Below are 21,626 nucleotides of genomic sequence, written 5' to 3'. Positions count from 1 at the left end.
TACAAAGTGAACATTAATATTTCAAAGAGCTGACAGTATTTTGGGTTATTGGTGTGTGGGAATAATGGCAGTCAGATAAAAAAAGAACATTTGTGTTGGTATACAGGTGCTGCATAAATATAGTATTTCTACAGGTATTTAAATTAGGTTTTGCCACGCCCTGAAGGATATGAAGGAGAAAAATCACTAGAGGATTAATATACAGATTATCGTGAGAGGGAAGCCACAGCAGTAGGAGCGTTACAGAATAATAAACTTATTTTCTGAGATCTAATAAGGTAACCTAGTTTGAATGTTTACAGTCCTTTATTATCCTTTGATTTTTTTGTTTATTAGTATTCTTTAAATTTTGTAATGTTGAACAGATTCCACAATAAACTGGCGAATTAGGTATAGCATTCTTTGGATATGTTATCTTTTTTATTTTGGCTCTACCCCTGATTGATTGAAATTTATGTGATAGGAAAATAGTATGCTAATTTCTGGTTATTGGCCATTCTTCATCAGAAAAATCAACACGGATGTGTATTGTCTTTTTCTTTTGTTTGTTTGTTTGTTTGCAGTTGTTTTGTAACTGTATTTTTCATTAAAATGTATCATATTTTATATTTTCATTGAAAATTTATTTTAATACAATCAACCATAATTGCAGTTTCTTTTTTTCTACTCCTCACAGTTCCTCCCCACCTCAATTCCCTTCTATTTCTAATTCCTTTTTTCTTTAGAACCACGCATCCCAAATTATAACAACCAAGCACAATGAAATGAAATATAATAAGATAAACAAAAACCATGATACTGAGTGTTGACCATGCAACCCAACAGGAGAAAAATTGCAAAAGAAATAGGCAGAAGAATCAGAAACCCACTTCCTAACATATGTAGGAATCACATAAAAACACTAAACTGAATTTTATAAGATATGAACAGAAGACCCAGTGTAGGCAATTATAAACTCTTGAACGCAGTGGTCCACAGAGACATGTCATATCCTTTATGTCATTGTATTTTGTTTTCTATTTCAAAATGTTGTTTGGATTTAATATTTTTAATGTATTTCCAAAGTGAAGGCCTGTTGTGTCTAATGCCAACAGCACTTTGAGGCATCTTGAAGGTTTTTGCTTCTGTGTTGATTAATATAGATATACCATAGTAATACCATACCACACACTTTTGTTATTTTAGCTATGTCATATAAATTTACATCTGACATAATGTCTTTTTTTTTTTCCGGGGCTGGTTACTGAACCCAGGGCCTTGTGCTTGCTAGGCAAGCACTCTACCACTGAGCTAAATCCCCAACACCTGACATAATGTCTTCTACAACTCTTTTATTATTCATGTTTTCTTTATACAATAATTGTGTTTTTTGTTTCCGTATAATGTTACAGCTATATTGTTTTGGTTGGCATTGGTATTACTGATTACTACATTGAATAAGTGAATTCCTTTTGTTAGAATGGCAATTTTCATAAGAATAGCCCTGATAATCCATGACCATAAAAAGCATGTCGAGCTGTTTTCTGTTTTAATTTTCTTAAATTTGCTATTCTTATAACTTACATTTTCATTGTAAAATTTTGAATTTTCTACAGTTATCATATATAATATATATTGTATGTACAGACACACACACACATATATATATATATATTTGTATATATATATACATAAATGATACTTTTCATAACATGGTGTTAATATATATTTATAATACATTTAACAATGTTGCACATAAATTTATGATATATATATATATATATAGTAAAGGATATTGTGTCTATTATTTCCTTCTCAAAATATTCATTACAGAAACATTATTTTTTTACTAACTTTTTTTTACTTACTACTTTATTTATTATTTTTGTTGTGCTTATGTATGTGTACACACCTGTACAGGGCACAGCACACACAGGTACAAGCTTCAGGAGTCAGGTCTCTCCCTCTACCGTTTCACTATCTTTTAATCCTGGAACTTTACTGAATGTAATTACTATGCAGTTTCTGGTTATATATTTAGTACCTTTACTTATAGAATCCTATCATATTTAAATGATCATGAATTGACTTCTGCTATTCTTACTCCTACTGCCTTTATAACTTACACACTTGTTGCTTCCCTAAGATTCCTAATATTGTACAGAATAAGACATGGAATGTGACCTTCCTAGTCTTGTTTCTGATTTTAATGAAAATACTTTGAGTTTCTTCATTTACTAGGACGCTAGGTCTGAGTTAATCCTTTCTTGCCTTAATGCTGGAATGGGTTCACTTTATCCTTACCAGTGACCACATTTCTAAGGAAACAGGACACTTGCTTCCCTACTAGACATTTACTCCAATAGCAATGTCTGCATGCATGGTTGGAGTTTTGAGAAAACCTTCATCCTCCTTCCTTGAATTTGTCCTTGGTCTTGTGACGGTGTACCTTTAACTGTAACCATTGGAGTTCATATTTCCAACAGCCATGACAATTTAGAGACAACATTTCACAGCATTTCTCTTATCCTCTAGCTTTATTAATTCCTGCAACTTTTTCTTTAATATATTTTGATGCCAAAGCAGGTTGTTTGAGATGTCCCAACTGTGGCTGAATAATAATAGTCCTTATTCTCAGTATTTTCAACAGTTATTCATTCTAGTGCTAATCAACACCCACTATAATAAGAGTCTTATCTACTCAAAGAATCGTGAGAATGTAACTATGGAAATAAACAGAATAGTTAAAAGGGTATTTGACAAAACGACCATTTAGGAAAATAATATTATTATATTCTCTGCTAGGATCTACAAATTTCTTAGGTATGTTTGCTGCCAATGTTTGCAGTACCATTCCGGAATTCTCTGCTGCAGAAAAGGCATTGATTCTAATCAAGAATGAGGTTGGTTACTTGAATAAGTAGTATTGCCAAAATTACACTACGAGTGCATTTGACCTGGCAGGCCAATAATTTAGCATTTAAGGTTTATCAATGGATAAGAAAATTATGAAGTTTTCCCTGTACTTAGAAAATACAGAGTCATCTTCTAGCATTATTAAAACTAGCCAGCAAGGAAAGTTTCCTGTATAGCTTATATTTGATTTCTCATCGTGAAGCAAATAGAATGTAAAGTCTCTGTAATAACACAGTCTTACCATGATGCTAAATAAGGCAGTCCTCTGCTACACATGTAGCTGGAGCCATGGACTCAAGTATCATACTGATTGTTTGGTAATTGTTCCTGGGGGCTTTGAAGAATCCAGATAGTTGATAAAGCTGCTCTTCCAGAGATTGCAAACCATATATTGGCTGCATTCCTTCCCATAACTCTTCCACTGGGGTCCCTGGGATCAGTCTACTTGCTGCCTGTCAGGAGTTGCATCTATTTTAGGGGCTAGAGCCTCTAAAAGGATAGTTATAATAGATTCCTATCTGAAAACACTTCTTGGCAGCAATAGTATTTTTTGCCTCTGCAAATGGATGGTTGCCAAAGTGGGGCGGGTACTAGATAGTCTCTCCTTCAGTCTCTGATTCATTTTTTTTGCATTTTCTTTACACATGAACATCTCTGTGTTAAAGAATTTGAGGTGGGTGGATGGCTCTATCCCTCAATTGGAGACCATGTCTATCTATGAAAGTTGGTTTCTTCAAGTAGTATCTCCACTCTTTTGTGTATCTTAGCTAACATAATCCCTCTTATGTCCTGAGGGCCTCTTCCATCCCTGGCATCTTGGACTTTCTAGTCCCCCTCCATACCTCAAGCCTGCATCATATTTGTATTCATTATCCAGTCATTCTGCACTTCTCTCCAGTCTCATCCCACAACTGACCCTCCCCTCCCTTTTTCCCCCCACAACAGACTCCCGTATTCCAAGTCCTTCTTTGCCTCTGCCTCCCATGATTATTTTTTCCCACCTCTAAATGGGATGGAAGCATCCATACTTGGTAAGCTTCACAGGGTCTGTGAGTCATGGGAGTTCTGAGATTTGAGGCTAATATCTAGTTATCAGTGAGGTAAAACTAGGAGTGTCTTTTTGGATCAGAGTTATCATATTCATGATGATATTTTCAAGTTCCACCCATTTGCCTTCAATATTGGCGAAGTCTTCATTTTTACTAGCTAAGTAGTATTCTATTGTGTAAACATACCATGTTTTCTGTATCCCTTCGTCCGTTGAGAGACATCTGGGTCGATCCCAGCTTCTGGCTCTTATAATAAGGCTGCCATGAACATAACCAAACACATGTTCTTGTTATATGTTGGAGAATCTTTTGAATGATAGTGGTCTTCAGGTAAATATATTTCCAATTTTCTGAGGAACTTCTAGTCTGCTTCCAGAGTGGTTGTACCAGCTTACAATCCCATCAACAATGGATGGGTGTTCCTCTTTCTCCACATCCTTGACACCATCTACTGTCAACTGAGGTTTTGATCTTACCCTTTCTGTTGGGTATGAACTGGAGTACAAGTGATGTTTTGATACAATTTGCCTGAAGACGAAGTATGTTGAACAATTTTTTAGGTACTTCATGGTCATTCTAGATTCCTCAGTTGAGAATTTTCTGTTTAGCTCTATATGCCATTTTTAAATTGGATTACTTGATTCTCTGGACTCTAAATTATTGCGTCTTTGTATATTTTGGATATTACATCTCTATCAGATATAGGATTGTTACGTTCTTGTTGTTGTTTTTCCTTTAAACAGTGTCCTTTGCCTTACAGAAATGTTCAGTTTAATGGGGTCCCATTTATCAATTGTTGATCTCAAAGCCTGAGCCATTGGAGTTCTGTTTGGATGTTTTGCCCTGTGACAATATGATCAAGGCTCTTTCCCATTTTTTCTTCTATCAGATTCAGTGTATCTGGTTTCATGTGCAGGTCCTTGTTCCACTTGGAGTTGAGAATTGTAAAAGAAGATAAAAATCGTTCAATATCCATTTTTCTATTTGCAGATCTCCAGTGAGACCAGCACCATTTGTTGAAAATGCTTACTTTTTACTGTACTGTTTTCACTTCTTTGTCAATGATCAGGTGAACATACGTGTGTGGTTTCATTTCTGGGTCTTCAGTTCTATTGTGTTCATCTACCTGGCTGTCTCTGTACCAATACCATTCAGTTTTTATCACTATTGCTTTGTAACAAAGCTTGAGTTCAGGGATAGTGATTCACGCAGAAGTTCCTTAATTGTTGGATATAATTGTCACTATACTGGGTTTTTTATTATTCCAGAAAAGGTTGAGAATTAGTCTTTCTATATTTGTGAAAAATTGAGTTGGAATTTTGATCGGGATTTCATGGAAAGTGTGATTGCTTTTGAGAAATTAACATATTTACTATGTTAATCCTACTCCTCCACGATCATGGGAAGTCTTACAATTTTCTGTGGTCTTTTTTATTTCTTTCTTCAGAGATTTAAAATTCTTGTCATACAGACCTTTCACTTGCTAGTTAGGGTCACAGCAAGATATTTTATATTATTTGTGGCTATTATAAAGGGTGTTGTTTTCCTATTATCTTTCTTGGTACCTTTGCATTTTCCATAGAAGAAGGCTATTGATTTGAGCTAATTTTATATTCAGCCACTTTGGTCAAGTTTTTTATCAGGCTTAATTATTCTCTGGTCGAACTATGGGGTCACTTAAGTATACTGTCATTTAATCTGCCAATAGTGATATTTTAACTTCTTCCTTTCCTATTTGTTTCCCTTTGACATTTTTGATTTTCTAATTGTTCTGGCTAGAACATCAAGTAACGTATTGGATAAAAAGAGAAACAGTGATCAGCCTTGTTTTGTTACTGATTTACTATTGAACTGTTTCAAGTTTCTCTCCATTAAATTTGATGGTGGCTGTTAGTTTTCTGTATATTTTTTATTATGTTTAGGTATGTTCTGTGAATTTTTGATCTTTCCAAGAATTTTAACATGATGAGGTGTTGTATTTTTCCAATTTTATTCTATACTAATCTCAGTTTTTAAACAAAAGCCCCTTATTGCACAAAGAGAAGTTATTCTCAAAGGAATGGAGACACTTGCTGAAAAATCCTCAGAACCAATCTCTGAATCACTACAAGCCTGCAAAAAAAGATATGCACCCAGTGACATTGCTAACTGCCACTGAGAGTTCAAGTAAGAATATATTTCATGTTGATTAAGTAGGATATTTAATGGCAACATTGCATCTTATTAAGACTCAAAGAGACCTCTTTTATGTTATAGAGATCCCCTTTAATTAAAATTGGAGGATTACTTTCTTATTAAAACAGTTTTTGTATAGAAACATGATTCTTCATTTTAAATCATTCTTTTCCCAATTTTGCCCAGTGAAACTGGAATCGCCCATCTACCTTAAACATGTTGATATCAGTAAAAATAGTATAATTTCCTGTTCACTCTTTTTATTAGTCATGGATTGCTAGAGTAACAGAAATTATGAAATAAATATATAATTTCCTACCTGAGATGCTTTCAAATGATTTACAGGCCGAAGTCAATCTAGCTGAATAATAGCTGTCTATGAATAGATGATCCAAGAACCTTGTAGTTGTTCATGCTACATGTCTTAGCTGCTCTGTGTTATACAACAGGATTATGATGAAAGCAGTCTTTAAGAACAATTAAGTAATGGATATGGTAGTGAGGTAAAATCAAGGAAGGGAAACAGAAAAACATTCCTTCTACCCTGTCCTTTCATAGGATTACAGTAGAAGATGCAACCCATATTAAAGTCAGATTTTAAATAATAAATTAAATGTTGCATCTTCACATCTCAAAGATCCAGATTGAAAGTAGTCATTCCAATTTAAAACTAGTAAAACGTATTCAAAAGTGTCCTCAAATCTGGACTTTTGCCTAATTCCTGATTTTATATAAGGTGTCAGCCAAGAGTAGCTATCACACACACACACACACAAAATCCTTTAGTGTTACATTAATTAGAAAATAAGATGCTTTCTAGAAAATACCGAGGAATCCTTTTCTTTTCACTATAATCAACAATGAATAAGATCCAATTGCAGAGTGCTGCTCCAATCAGTAGACCCGCTACAGGAAGTAAGTCATAAAAGCGCTGCAGGCTGCAATGTCTCACCCCTCCCTCACCCCACCATCCCCAGCTTCCAGGCTTCGGGAAAGACTATTAACCTGAGGAAACTACAAGGACCAAAATTCCTTTCGGTTTTCAACTTCCTCTGGAGCCAAGCTTAGAAGTGACACCCGCTTTCATTAACTTAATATGCTTGCAGGAACACAAAACCGTCGTTTGCTTTTCCACTTTTCATGTTTAGGATATTTTCGTTTGAATGAATTCGTAATTATACGAGTAGTACAAGTCCTCCTGTTTTTCGGTAGTCATGTTTTTTTTCAAATGTAAATTTACAAATGCGCCGAAAACTATGTTTTGCTTTCTAAATAAGGAAGTGAAGAGTTCAGCTGTAATTGAGGGATCACAGAAATCACGAACCACTTCGCATAATTTTAAAATGAAATTTTTTTCTTGGAATTTTTAGCAGATTCGTAAGCTGTTTTTATTGTTTTAAACGTAAATTTAGATGTGATTCTTTAAATGGAATGTGGATATCTAATAAAGGACATACTTTGAATTCTGCAGTTCTTTAATATATCCGCCAAAATGTATCTAAACACAGAAGGCAGAGACAAATTTTATAAGAGATGCTTGTTTCAGTGCCACATAATTTGTCCTCAAGAATTATGCCAATTACAGTGTATGGATAGTCGTCTCAGTGACTTTAAACAAATACTTGTCCTTTTTTAAAAAAATATTTATTACTCTTTTTATATTGTCAGAAAAGCAGTTTGTTAAGAAAGCAAAAGAAACTTCAATGTAGTCTTTTTGTGAACTCATTTTGGTTATATCAGAGTTTAGCATTGGATCTTAGCAAATAATTTACAGCCAAAGAGTAAGTGGAGGGCCAGTGGATGAAAAATGTCTAACTACTGAGGAAGGCTGGCTCAAAAAGGATCAGAGTGATAAGAAACCATCTTGAAAACAGGAGGAATGAGAAACATACTCAGATAGGAAGACAAGTGGATTCTTGCTTATAGAAAAATGTGGTTCTTGCAAAACAAAGGTTAAAGCAGCTCTCTGTAGTACTTTGCAAACTATTTCACAAAACCATCTTTTATAAAAAGGGTTGATGTGGTCTATTATTGAATCCAATAGCAAAAGACCAATGAGATGTGCCCACATCAAGTGAGGAAACTGAGACAGTTTCAATATTATCTGAGAATAAATATATTACAACAGATAGACTATTACAGGATCCAAACATGGTTCTTATTAAAATAGAATTATATGTGAAATATACATATATCCTAAATAAAAGATTCTGTATTCTGGATGAAATTTGATTGAGGAAGGAAACAATGTCATTTTTAGGACATTTAAATATTTTGTTGTTGCTGTTTTTCTCGTTTCTGCTATAACTGTTTTCCCCTATAGGTTCAGGTATCTATCTCTAGAGCTTTGTGATTGTCCAATGCTCTACTTGTGTTTAACAGTGTCATTCCAATAATTAAAGTTTTTTTTCAAAAAGATCTTCCCTTTTTAATCAAATTTCTCCTTTCCAATAAAAAACCGTAATAGTTTTGGAGAATTCTACCATCAAATATGGATCTTGCCTAAATTAATGTTTACTCTAATTCTCAACATCATCATAACAAAATAAAATTGAAAGTCAAATTCCTTGAAAATTCACTTTCCATGGAATTTCTGATAGAGATGTGGAGGTTTGCTGATATCTGTACCCAGTCTTAAGAGCCAGGGAAATTTTGATACCATAGGAAAGAATTATGTCCCAGTCTTCATAACATGGTGTGCTGCAAATTGTGTGAAAATGGCCTGTAATTTACTCTAACATTTCTGTCTAAACATTATGTCAATCTTTTTGCTTTTTGTAATTTCCTCCAGCAGCCAACTATTTATTGTACGCAGTTGTAGCTATTACCTGAGAATAAATATATTACAACAATTAGACTATAATGTCTGAGAATTCAAGGACTTTTTCTTACATAAGTAGAAATGTTAAATATCTTTGAGCTCTTGTATTCAATCCTCAACCTGTGGACACAACTGCTTAGTCTCAAATATCCTCTGAAGATGGCAGCAGCTTTAAAAAATATTTTGTTTAACATATTAAGGAAGCCAAGTTTTATATTAATATTTTGTATTATCATTAAAACCTCCCTTTGTCCCAAGGGATTTCTCAGTATTCAGGGAAAAGGAATCAAAATGACACTGAGATTCCACCTCATACAAGTCAGAATGCCTTAGATCAGAAACTCAGGTGGCAGAAGAAGCTGGTGAGGATGTGTGTCACTCAGAGAAATCACTCAGAAAATTGGAGATAGTATTACCTGAGGAGTCAGCTATACCAATTCATGACACATACTAAAATGATGCTCCAACATATAACAAGGACACATGCTCCACTATGTTCATAACAGCCTTATTTATAATAGCCAGAAGCTGAAACCCAGATGTCCTCCAAGAGAGGAATGTATGCAGAAAATGTGGTACATTTATACAAAGGAATACTATTCAGCTTTTAAAAACAATAACCTCATGAAATACTTAGGCAAATGAATGGAACTAGTAAATATCATCCTGCGTAAGCTAACCCAGTCAGAAATAAACATAAATGGTGTGTGCTCACCAGTAAATGGATATTAGCAAAAAAATTTCAGAACACCCACAATACAACTGAAAGACCATAAGAAAGTCAAGAAGATGGAAGACCAATTTGTAGATGTTTCGCTTCTTCTAAGAAGGGGAAATAAAACAATAATAAAAGGTAGAGGGTGAGAGGGAATTGGCAGAAAAAGAGGAGTGGGAGGGAAAAGGGGGAGGCAGAATCCAGGTATGGGAGGAGACTGGATAAATGTACAGATGGTCAGGAAATTGAGCGGAAGTTTCTAGGAATGTAGCATGGTGAACTGTTGTAGCCAACAGAAAGTCCCATATACCAGGAAAGCAAGGACCCGGTGGGGATTACATTAGCTGAAATACCTAAAAAATAGTAGAGAGAATCAGTAGAGACCATATCTGGAGATTAGGCACAGTCTGCAATTGAGGCATAGGGCCACTGACCGATCTCACCAATATTAACCTACAATTACACCTGTCTAAAGGAAAGGCAGAGATAAAAAGTGGAGCAGAGACTGAAGGAAAGGTCATCCACTGATTGCCCCACCTAGAGATCTACGCTGTAGGCATATACCAGATGCAGATACTATTGCTGAGGCATAGAAGTGCTTCCTGAGAGGAGCATGATATAACTATCTGCTGAGAGTCTCTGTCAGAGCCTTACCAATACAGATGTGGATAATTGCAGCCAAACATCATACTGAGCACTGGGACCCAAATGAAGTGTTGGGGAGGACCTGAAGAAGCTAAAGGGTTTTGAAACCCCATCGGAAAAACCACAATATCATTGACCAAACACAGCAGAGCTCTCAAGGACTAAACCACCAACCAAAGAATATACATGGAGGGACTCATGGCTCCAGCTGCCTATATAGCATAGGATGGCCTTATCTGGCATCAATGAGAGGGGAGGCCCTTGGTCCTGTGAAGGCTCAGTGCTAGGTCAGTGAGTCTGGAGTTGAGGGCATGGGAAAATCATGTTCATGGAAACAGGACTCGGGAGGTTGAGAGGCAGGGGCCTTTTAGGAGAACCAAGGAAGGGAGAGGACATTCGAAATGTGCAATGTATAAAAATCTGTTTAAGTAATTTACTTAAAAAACTCATATAAATCCATATAAACAAACTCAAAGAAGAAAATTACAGGATCATCTCCTTAGACGCAGAAATAGCATTTGGCAAAATATAACAGTCTCTCATGTTTAAAGTATTGGATAAATCAGGAATCCAAGGCCATACCTAAACAAAAAAAAATTTACTACAAACAAACAGCCAACACCAAGTAAATGGAGAGACACCTGAAATAATCACACTATAATGGGAGACAAGAGAAGGATGTTCACTTTCCCGATATATAATAAATATAATACTCAAAGTGCTAGCTAGAAAAATAAGGCAACAAAAAGAGATCAAGCAGATATAAAATTGCAAAGAAGAAATAAAGTTATCATTATATGCATATGATATGATAGTATATGTAATCATTCACAAACATTCTTCCAGAGAATTACCCCAACAGATAAACAAGTTCAGCAAAGTTGACAAATATAAAATTAACTCAAATAAATCAGTAGCCTTCCTTTATACAAATGATAAATTGACTGAGAAAGAAATTAGGGAAATAACCTATAGATAGGATAAATTCTTCCCTACCTCCACATATGATAGAGGGCTCATATCAAACATATATTAAAAAACTCAAGAAACTAACCAAAAAAGAAAAACAGAAAAATATCCAAACAAAGAGTGGGTTATAGAAGTAAAAAGAGAATTCACAACAGAGGGATCTTGAATGATTGAGAAGCACCTAAAGAAATGTACAAAGTCCTTAGTGATGTGAGAAATGTAATGAAAATGACCATGAGTTTCCACTTTACATCAATGAGAATGACTAAGATAAAGCCTCAGGAGAAAGTGCATGTTGTCAAGTATGTGGAGAAGGAGGAACACTCCCAACTGCTGGTATTGGAACCTGGTACAACCACACTGGTAATCAATCAGACGTTCCTCAAAAAATTGGTAATAGGTCTACCTGAAGAAGCAACAATACCACTCTTTGGAATATACCCAAAAGAGGGCCCACCATGCTACAGGGGCACATGTTCCACATTTTTCACAGGAGCCATGTTTTGATAGTTAGAAGCTGGAAAACAGAACAGGTGTCCCATGAAAGAAGAATGAGTCCAGTAAATGTGGTTCCTTTACACAGTGGAATACCACTCAGCTATTAAGAACGAGGACATCCTGATTTTTACAGGCAAAAGGATGGAACTAAAAAAAAAAATCACCCTGAGGGAGGTAACTAAGACCCAAAAGTACATGCATGGTATGTTCTCACTTATAGGTTGATATTAGTTAAAGAAAAAATATGTAATAATCAAGATCCAGTTAACAGAATTCAGAAAGTTCAGCAAACCAAAGGGCCCAAGTGAGGACACTTCAATCCCATCTGGGAGTGGGAAGACAACAATAACAAGGTGGAGGTTTGATTGATCAGGGAGGGAAAGGGGACATGGGGCAGGCGAGGAAAAGGAGAAGATGATCTGGTATTGTGTGGGAGAAAGGACTGAAACCCTAAGTCCAACAGAAAGAAAGGAAACAGGCAATTTCAAGGGGTCGAAGTTTGGGGATATCATCCAGAATATACCAAGGACCTGGGATGTAAGAAACTCTCAAGACTCCAAAGGAAGGACCTTAAACAAAATGCCCTACAGTGCGCAGAGGAACTGGTAGAGACCACCTCACACAAAAAGACAAGGCATCCAGTGATGGATGGGGTTCCTATCCCACTGTCAAAACTCTGACCCATAATTATTTTATTCTAAAAGAACTGCAGGGATGGAAATGGAGAGGAACCTGAGAAAAAAAAAGATCGAGAAACAGGCCCAAAGTGGGATCCGGTTCAAGGGGAAGCCCAAAGTCCTGACACTAGTACTGATGCTGGGGTGTGCTTACAAATAGGAGCCTAGCATGACTGCCCTCTGAAAGGCCCATCAAGCAGCTGAAAAAGTCAGATGCAGGTACTTATACCCAACCAATGGACAGAAGCTAATGATTCCTGTCGTTTAATTTGGGAACAGCTGGAAAAAGCTGAGGATGAGGAGGACCACCCTGTAGAGGGTATAGTAGTCTCAATTAACCTGGACCCCCAAGATCTCTCAAACACCAGAACACCAGACAGCATACAGCAGCTGACAAGAGGTAATTAATTAATTAATTAATTAATTTAGGTGTAAAAGTTTAAAATTTATTTTGATGTTTTGAATAATTTAGACAAATCTCACAAAAATTTAACTATGCTTTAAACTTCCAGAGAAATTATTCAATTAACATCTCCTATATGTCTGCTTGTTATGATCTGTGAAGTCACTCACACTGGTGCTGAAGATTCACTCTTCTTCCTTCTTCAATCCCTGCAGACATTTGCTCCTTAAACATATATTCAAACACTAATACAAAGTCCCAACCACTAAAATAGTCTATTTAAATATCTATCTTTGCAATTGGCAAAATTAAAAGGAAATCAGGTCTACTTGAAAAATTCTGGCCAGCAAATCTGACGACTAGTCGGACATCTTGTTATACCATAAATTCAGACATTAGGTAATACCACAAATATATCTATCTAGGATTTTAAAACCAAGATTATGTAACAAAAGAATTAATGACTATCCATGACCTCTTGGTAGAGCAGTCTTTCTAATTTTGTTTCAGGAAATTAAGCCTGGTTGGTCTTTGAAAAAAACCAATGATGTTCACTTAAGATGCTAGAAAATGCAATGAAGAAGATCCAAGTGATATTTCAAACAATCCTTGTTTATATACTAAAAAAGATTCAATTTCCTGTAACCTCGTGTGTAAGAGGTATTCAGTTTTCACTCATGAGAAACTTTTACTATTCTCTATAAAAATGACTGGTGTTTCCTAATTCTTGTTAAGAGAGGTCTAGGGAACAGTTATAAAGCTAGGCTTTGAAATTTGAGGAATAGGCTTAGGAGCTGATTTAAATTGTTCTGTCTAGTACCACTGTAGCATTTTCCCATTCCTTTCTCCCCAAGGAAAGAACTTTATCAAAAGTATCTTTCTACTTAATTATCAGATGCACATTGTTCATTTAATTTCTGTCCTCTATACCGATCTTACCACCTCCTATCTCTCCTTCCTTCATACTGAGTTTGCCAAGACTGCATTAGTGACTAGATATCTTGAACATTAAATCTGCCTAAATCGACAAGAACACTTCTCAGACAAGGCCCCAGCTTAAGCAGTTGTGTACCCTGCACTTGCCCTGAAACCATGTTTGTAATACCTCTTGCTTTGGGAATTTTAGTTTGAATCCCATTTTCCTTCCAGAGTTCTTGAGCAAAACTTACTTTTGCTGTACCTTTGTTACAAGAATATTTCCTCAATCCATCCTTACCATTAGTTTTGAAACAATAATGTTCACTGTCCTCTGCAATATTCTCTTTTCTTCAGACACTCGAGGTCTTTTTCAAAAGTTTGTACTTGTCAAAATCTGTACAAATAAGGGATTCTTCCTCTGAGCAGACTACTGGTTTGTAGGAGTTGGGAAACTGGGACCTAGAAGGGAAAACTGGTGACCTGCAGTGCAAATCACCAGATATTTGTAGACATTTTGAGTAATGTCTTCTCAGTTAGTCTATTTTCTCAATTTCCACTATTGGCTTCCATTTTTGCTATGCACTGATTCTTCAGATTTATCTTGCTTTATCTATCTATCTATCTATCTATCTATCTATCTATCTATCTATCTATCTATCTATCATCTATCTATCTATCTATCTATCTATCTATCTATCTACCTATCTATCTCTTCTATCTCCACCTTCTTTTTCTCTGTCTTTCTCTCTTTATTTTTTTATTATACTAAATATATAATCCAAGATCAAGAAAATTACAATTTATTTTTCATTCTGTATTTTATCTAGTGTCCTTGGATTTTTATTCCCTCATGAACTAAACCTTGCTTCCCAAATGTACTGGAAGAAATTACCATTCAGTAATTTCAATACCAGAGTTACTAAAGAGAAGGAAATGCTTTTGTGTCTGGATAATAAATGCTGACCATTTTGGTCTAAACGTTCAATCAGATGTGAAGTCTCTGAGAAGTGATGCCTCAAGGTGAAGGTGCATAAACTGTGCTCATAAATGATGAGGTCATAAGTCTATCACCTACCCTTATCGCTAGTTATGCAGGCATGGAGATGTCATTGACAACAGCTCTGGCTTGTCACTTTGTGGCAGGGATTGATTTCTGAAAACATGACAGAAGAGACTAATGGTTCAAGTGCAACTCATTGGCTGCAAGGTTCCCCAGTATGGGGCATGTGCAAATAGCATAGGATGATAGACAAGATCAGCAGCACCAATGGGTTGGAGACAGCTCTAGCCCGAATGTCCAACTGTATATGTGCTACAGAGGAAGAGCTAGAGAAGTTATGGAGATCTTTAACAGATGCCAGAAAAAAGTAAGTGGATCACAATTATTAAGATATTGAGTTATTAATATGATTGAAGTTTCATTTTTGCTTTGTTCACATTGTAGCTTGATTATTCTCTTGAAGTAATAAAGTAGTTTAAAACTTTTATTTTGATTTTACAAGACCATATTTTCCAAATGAGACTTTGGACTCTTACAAAAAATGTGGATTGTAAAAAGTTACTGGATTCTTTAAGGTACTGCATATGTAAACTGTTTGAAACGGCAAGGCTGTGGGACTCTGCAAGTGCCAGGACAGACATGTTTGATATTCATTCAATATTTGGTAAAGTACTTGCCTAACTAAACAGATTTAAGCTTGAACTTCATCACAAATGCAGGTTGGATTATACACACAAGGAACAACACCACCCAGGAGAAAGAGGCAGAAAAATATGAATCTCAAGACCATCCTATGGATTTCTCTGGACAGTCTGAATCCATATCAGAGGAAAGGTGATATATGTTCTGTGCTGTTGTATGCTGTAAGAATTTAATTGCTTTTCATTTTATAGCAGTTACATTGAATGTATTGAGTTGAGGTCCAGAAATAATTTCAACTTTTAAACAATATCCATTCTATGAAAGATGATAGGGTCTTTTAAAATTGTATAATATATGATAGTATTGTGATTTGGTGGTAAGACTGTGATGACAAGATTCAGAACACAGTGGTTTGATTGACATGTCCAATATTACTTTCAAATTTTCAAATACCTGACTCCATGTCCATGGCTGTTTGGGGAAGATTAGGAGATACAACATTGCTGTGCAAAAAATATCCCTGGAGATAGCATTCTGTCATTCAAATATCCCATGATGTTTCAAATAGCCCTCTTTTCTTCTTCTTTGAAGTTTGAACTACTTCTTCAGCAGCCTACTGCTTGCCATCCAAGATACAGAAAGTTGAGAAAAAATCTTTTCCTATTATAATTTTAATATTATTAATATATTTTGTTGTTGTTATTAAAGGATTCCAAAACATAATCCTGGCTCTAGTTAAAACAATACTGACTTTCTGTCTATGCCTCTCAGGTATTACATCTAAAGGCATATACCAAATAGACTGGACTTTCTGCACAAAAAATTTATTTTTAAAAGTAAATAATAATCAAAATTAAACATACATTTTAAAATGAAATTAAAAACATTCCTGGTAAATTGTCTCACATCTTTCATCATGCCATCCTAGAGATAGAAGCAAAAGGATTATTAAAGTTTAAAGACAGCCCAGGCATGAGACATTATCTCACAACTTTCAAATAGAAAAAAAAGTAATAAACAAATGATGAAATTAAGAAATGTGGAAGAAGGACGAAGAGGAGAGGACTGTAATTAGCAGAGGTAAAGAAAAGCTCAAGAAACATGAGTAAAATGTTCATCGTATGTAAACTAGAATTCAATGCTATGGAAAGGAGGGGTTTTGGAAAAATCGAGCATGTACAAATGAAACTTTTGTCCAGAAAAATTACAAAAACATTACCTACACAATTCTTTATATTCCTAGATAGTGAACCCTGTATCTTTTGGGTTAATTTAAGAAATCTAGTAATTCCACCACACTACTACAACTTTTCTAGCTGCCCATGTTAAATGCCCATTTAATTATGCCTGTATAATTCCTCTTTGTTACACAGATTTTGTTATCAGTACACAGAACTTTTTGTAAGTTGCCCAAATAACAATATCAATGCTAGAAATTATACTCAAATCAGAGATTATGAAGGCATAGTTTTCATCTGTAGAACATCATAGCATAGATTATTGCACACATCTCATACATTCCTTTATTCTTAGATACTACTGAGATGGTTATTCTCTCTTTAAATTTGATGTGATCGAGAGTCACACGAGAGGCAAACTCTCTGTCATCCTTGTGCACATTTAATTTAATTAGCTAATGCAGGTAGGAGAAACTGTCCCCCTGGGTAGGACCTGGTTCAAGAGACTTAGCACTGGCCTCCTCAGTAAAAATTTGGCTCTCTATGTCCTAGAAAGGACTCTGAAACTCAAATTAAGGAATTGATAATTGTACATATTCACAATTATTCATTACTTGTATGATGAGTAATACAATATATTTTAAAACACATGGAATTCTTTAGGTATTTCCAGTGACCTAATCTTACTTTGCTGCACAGTATATGGATAGATCTAAAGAATTAAATATTTGTTTTCTTGTTTGGGTAACCCTGTAAAATTCTTACCTTTTGTTGCTATTGTATAAAATATGGAAGATGAGAGAACTACAATATGATACCATAACCTTAAAGTCCTAGGTGGCAGATATACATGGAAATCTGTATGATTAAGCCAACCCATTCTATGCAACTTCTTGGCCTGAGAAAGGTACTGATGCAAATATAAACGTTAAAATAATAAATCAATCTTTCTTACTGAATACTCGTTGCCAGTCATTCTATGACAATTTTAACAAATACAACAAAACAACACTGATGTTTCACTGATATTGTTCCTAATAAAAATCAATATTTGAAAGGAATCCTTAAAATTCAAATTGACAGAAGTATGTTTTCAGCCATCTTTAAACTTCTACGACATTGGTAGAAGATTCTTAGGGACTGATCTGTCATAGCACAGCCTGTTTCAGGGTGGTCACCTCCATCTCTCATTTTGGCTTGAATTAATATATTACAATAGTTATCTGCTCAGTCCTACATTGAAGCAACTTGAGTCCCACAAGAATAGATTCCGAAGGTTCTGCCATAGGATAGAAAGCCGAGTAATTCCATATGCATTCAAAGCCACCTTATTATTTTTGAAGATTTTTGCACATTGTGCGAATTCAAAAGCATATTTACTATTTCCTAATGCATTTCTCTTTCCAGTGTGGACTCTGATTCACAGGAAAAGATATTGCTAAGTTCATATCATATTTAGATTTACTGGAAAATAATTCAGTGTATGAACATTTAAAATCAAGAACCTTTCTATATTTTTGGTTTGTACTTTCATTTGAAAAATAAGCATGCATCTAATCTAAATCACCAAGGCTTAAAGGTGCATAGAAGATCCTGTGTGATGTTTCTACATGTAAAATCAAGTATTACCCTGTAAGAGGATATCCCAGAACTCATGTCAGGATTCTAAAAACTACATGGGACTGCAGATCTGGAGCCATAGACAGCCTTTGACACGTACATACTTCTATGCATTTCCCGCCCAGCACAACCCCCCCCACACACACACAAAGAAGATGTGGGACAGAGAGAAAGAGACAGAAAGAGAGAGAGAGCATGAGAGAGAGCAAAAGCAAGAGCGAGAGTGAAAGAGAAAGAGAGAGAGAGAGAGAGAGAGAGAGAGAGAGAGAGAGAGAGAGAGAGAGAGACAAAGAGGAGAGAACAGAGACTGATAGATGCAGAGATGGAGCCGGAGAAAAATATGCACACATGACTAAAATTAATAAAATCTAGCTAACCATGGTGACACATGACTTTACATCTAGAAAAAGAGATATTATAAACTTTCATTGAACATATTTGTATTGTGACAGTGTTATGGCAAGGCACATTTTATGTTAAGCAACTCTCTGGGGTTCCACCAGCCAATTTTATCTCATGTCAGTCCCTGTAAGAAAAGTTCCCAATAACCTTGATTCAGTGAGCCTCACGCCAAAATGTACACACATAATCACCTAGTTGTATGATGTGACTAACTGGATATTTTTTTGCTTTGGCAACTTTCTTATGCAGATAGCCAAAGATGTTTTGGATTGCCTTAGTCACTTGACAGAACAGAAAATTTGTCTTCCTTGCATAGGTATTCAATGTGTTTGTATGAATTTCTCCTTTAAATGTCCTTTCCCAAACCCTCCCTTTAAAACAATCTCAAATCGACTCGGGGATTATTCATACTATTATGAACTAATCAATAAATATTTTATGATAATTGGACTGAATCTATATTCATTTCCCAGGGGTCACAAATACCATAACAACTGCATACACATAACACAACTAGAAAAACAAAACTAGAAGAACTCCTGGTTTGCTGAGGTAATCTATTGATGTATTTTATGATTCAAATGAACTCACTGCCATCAAAAAAGGACTTCTTACAAAGAAGAAATTGAAAAATTAATTTTCTTAATAAGAAGATACTCATTTTGAATCTTACCCTAAAAAAATTCAATTTGGGCAGTACATGTATTTTAAAATTAACTTCAGGTGACAAAATTATAAGAAATTTTAAGTACTAAGAGGTGGATCTTCACATTGGATTGAGCACAGGGTCCAGAATAGAGAAGCCAGAAAAGGGACTGAGGTAGGTGAGGGGGTTTGCAACCCCATATGAATAACAACAATATCAACAAGGCAGACACCCCACACTCCCAGGGACTAAACCTCCAACTAAATGGAGCAAACTATGTCTACAGCCTCATATATACCAGAAGATGGGGCTTGTTGGGAACCAATGGGAAGTGAGGACCTTATTCCTGTGAAGGCTTGATGCCACACTGTAGGAGAATGACAGGGCAGGAGAGAGTGAGTCGGTAGGTGAGGAAGCACCCTCGTGGAGTCAGGGGGTTAGGAATGGGTTAAGGGGTCTGGAGGGATAATAAGGAAAGGGGATAAAATTTGAAATGTCAATACAGAAAATATCCAATAAAAAAAGATTAAGGAAAAAAATAATGTAATGAGGTCATGCAATCCCATTACTTTTTGCGATTAATAGTAATATAATAAGAAATAACAGAATTGATTTCTGAATCATTACAGTTAATTGTGAATACCTTGGAACTCTGTAAAAGTAGCAGTATTCAACTATCAAACTCTCTCTCCAATCCCTTAACTTTTATTCTCTTGATTCTTCGTAAAAATACAACACGATTGGAAATATGCACTGGGACAAAAGGATATATCTTGGAGTTTTGTTTGGTTTTGTTTTTCACTTGTTCAGTTTACATGCCTCTCACTGCTCTCCTCCTGCTCACTCCTCCCACAATCCTTCTCACCATCACTCTTTATATCATCTGAGAGGGTGGGGGACCAATGGGTATCCTCCATCCTGGCATGGTAAGTCTCTGTGAGGCTAGGGCCATCCACTCCATTGGGGGCCAACAAAGCACCCAAGCTTCAAGAACGCATCTCAAATACAAACAACAGCATTTGGGATAGACCCCTTTATACTTGTTCAGTACCAATATAAAAACCAAACTTCACATTTGCTATAAAATTTAAGAAAGGTCTAGGTTCAGCTGGCATATGCTTTTTGGTTGGTAATTCAGTGTCTGAGAGCCCACCAGGTTCTTAACTCTGTTGGTCTTCTTGTGGAATTCTCATCCCCTTTGGGGTCCACAATCATTTCTCATCCCCTTTGGGGTCCACAATCATTTCTCCAGTTCTTCCATAAGAGTTCTCAAGCTCCATTCACTATTTGGTTGGTGTCTGTATCTCTCTGAGTCAGTAGAGATGCTCAGAAGAAAACATCCTCCTGTCTGCAAATATTACAGAGTATCAATATTGTTAGGGATCGGTACTTCCGCCATCAGATGGGACTCAAGGTGGTCAGGTTATTTGTTGGTCAGTCCCTCTGACTCTGCCCCATTCCTTGTGCCTACGTTTTTTGTACACAGGATAAATATTGGCTTGAACAGTTTGAGAATTGTTTGGTGTCTCTATAAATTTTCTGGGGTTACTGTCTGGCTACAGGAGGTGGCCTCTAAAGGTTCCATATCCCCAGTGCTGAGAGTAGTAGCTATGGTAACCTCTATGGATTCTTCAGATACTATTTTCTCCCAAGTCTCTGTCTCTTTATGGAGATACCCCACCCCCACTTCCCCTACACTTTCCTTTGCATATTTTCATTCATTTTCATGACCATGTAGCAATATCTCATGACCAGGTAGCGTCTCATGACCACCCCTGTAGTTCCCCATTCTACTCATTATTACCTCTCCCTACTATATCCCTCCATCCACATGCTTCATAAGACTATTTTACCCCTTATAAGTGAGATTCAAGCAAACTTGTTTGGATCTTCTTTCTTTTTAACTTCTTTGAGTCTGTGGAGGGTAGCATGGATAACCTCAGTTTTAGGTCTAGTATCTCCTTATAAGATAGTATATAACCTGCATGTCCATTTGAGACTAGGTTATGTCACTCATGGTGATATTCTCAAGTTCCATCCATTTGCACTTAACATTCATAATGTCTTTGTTTAAGAATTGCCAGGGTGGGAGAATGCCCAGAGTGTCCCCCACTCACTCAGAGGAGAAGGGATTTCAAAGAAAGATTGTAAGAGGAAGTGACAAGAATGGGAGAATTGAGCCCGATGCAAATAAATACGTTAAAAAAATTAAAATGTATTAGAAGTTTTTGATTATGTAACATAATTGATTTCTTTGTGTACCTTTGATATATAATTTACTTTATCTTATTAATCCTATTATTCCTTTTTATTACCTACATATGCTTCTGTTCCCTTTTTTCCTTTTTCTCCTTCCTGCTTCCCTCACTCTAT

General features: G+C 35.9%; 1 long non-coding RNA gene across 5 annotated transcripts in view; it reads left to right on the top strand.

The window, feature by feature from the left end:
- Window positions 1–21,626, top strand: part of LOC134483413 (uncharacterized) — a 723,689-nt gene that overhangs the window by 338,213 nt on the left and 363,850 nt on the right. For 2 of the 5 annotated variants that reach the window (XR_010060293.1, XR_010060294.1), the window contains exons 29-31: window positions 12,724–12,844; window positions 14,909–15,132; window positions 15,485–15,599. The exons of 2 other annotated variants lie outside the window; for them this stretch is intronic. This is a non-coding gene — a long non-coding RNA (uncharacterized LOC134483413). Of the gene's footprint in view, window positions 1–12,723; window positions 12,845–14,908; window positions 15,133–15,484; window positions 15,600–16,335; window positions 19,770–21,626 lie in introns of those variants that run through there. One more of the 5 variants, XR_010060295.1, reaches the window with a different exon arrangement.

Source organism: Rattus norvegicus, chromosome 1 (assembly GCF_036323735.1).
Source record: "Rattus norvegicus strain BN/NHsdMcwi chromosome 1, GRCr8, whole genome shotgun sequence".
Lineage (NCBI taxonomy): Eukaryota > Metazoa > Chordata > Mammalia > Rodentia > Muridae > Rattus > Rattus norvegicus.
This window is presented reverse-complemented; position numbering and strand designations above follow the sequence as displayed.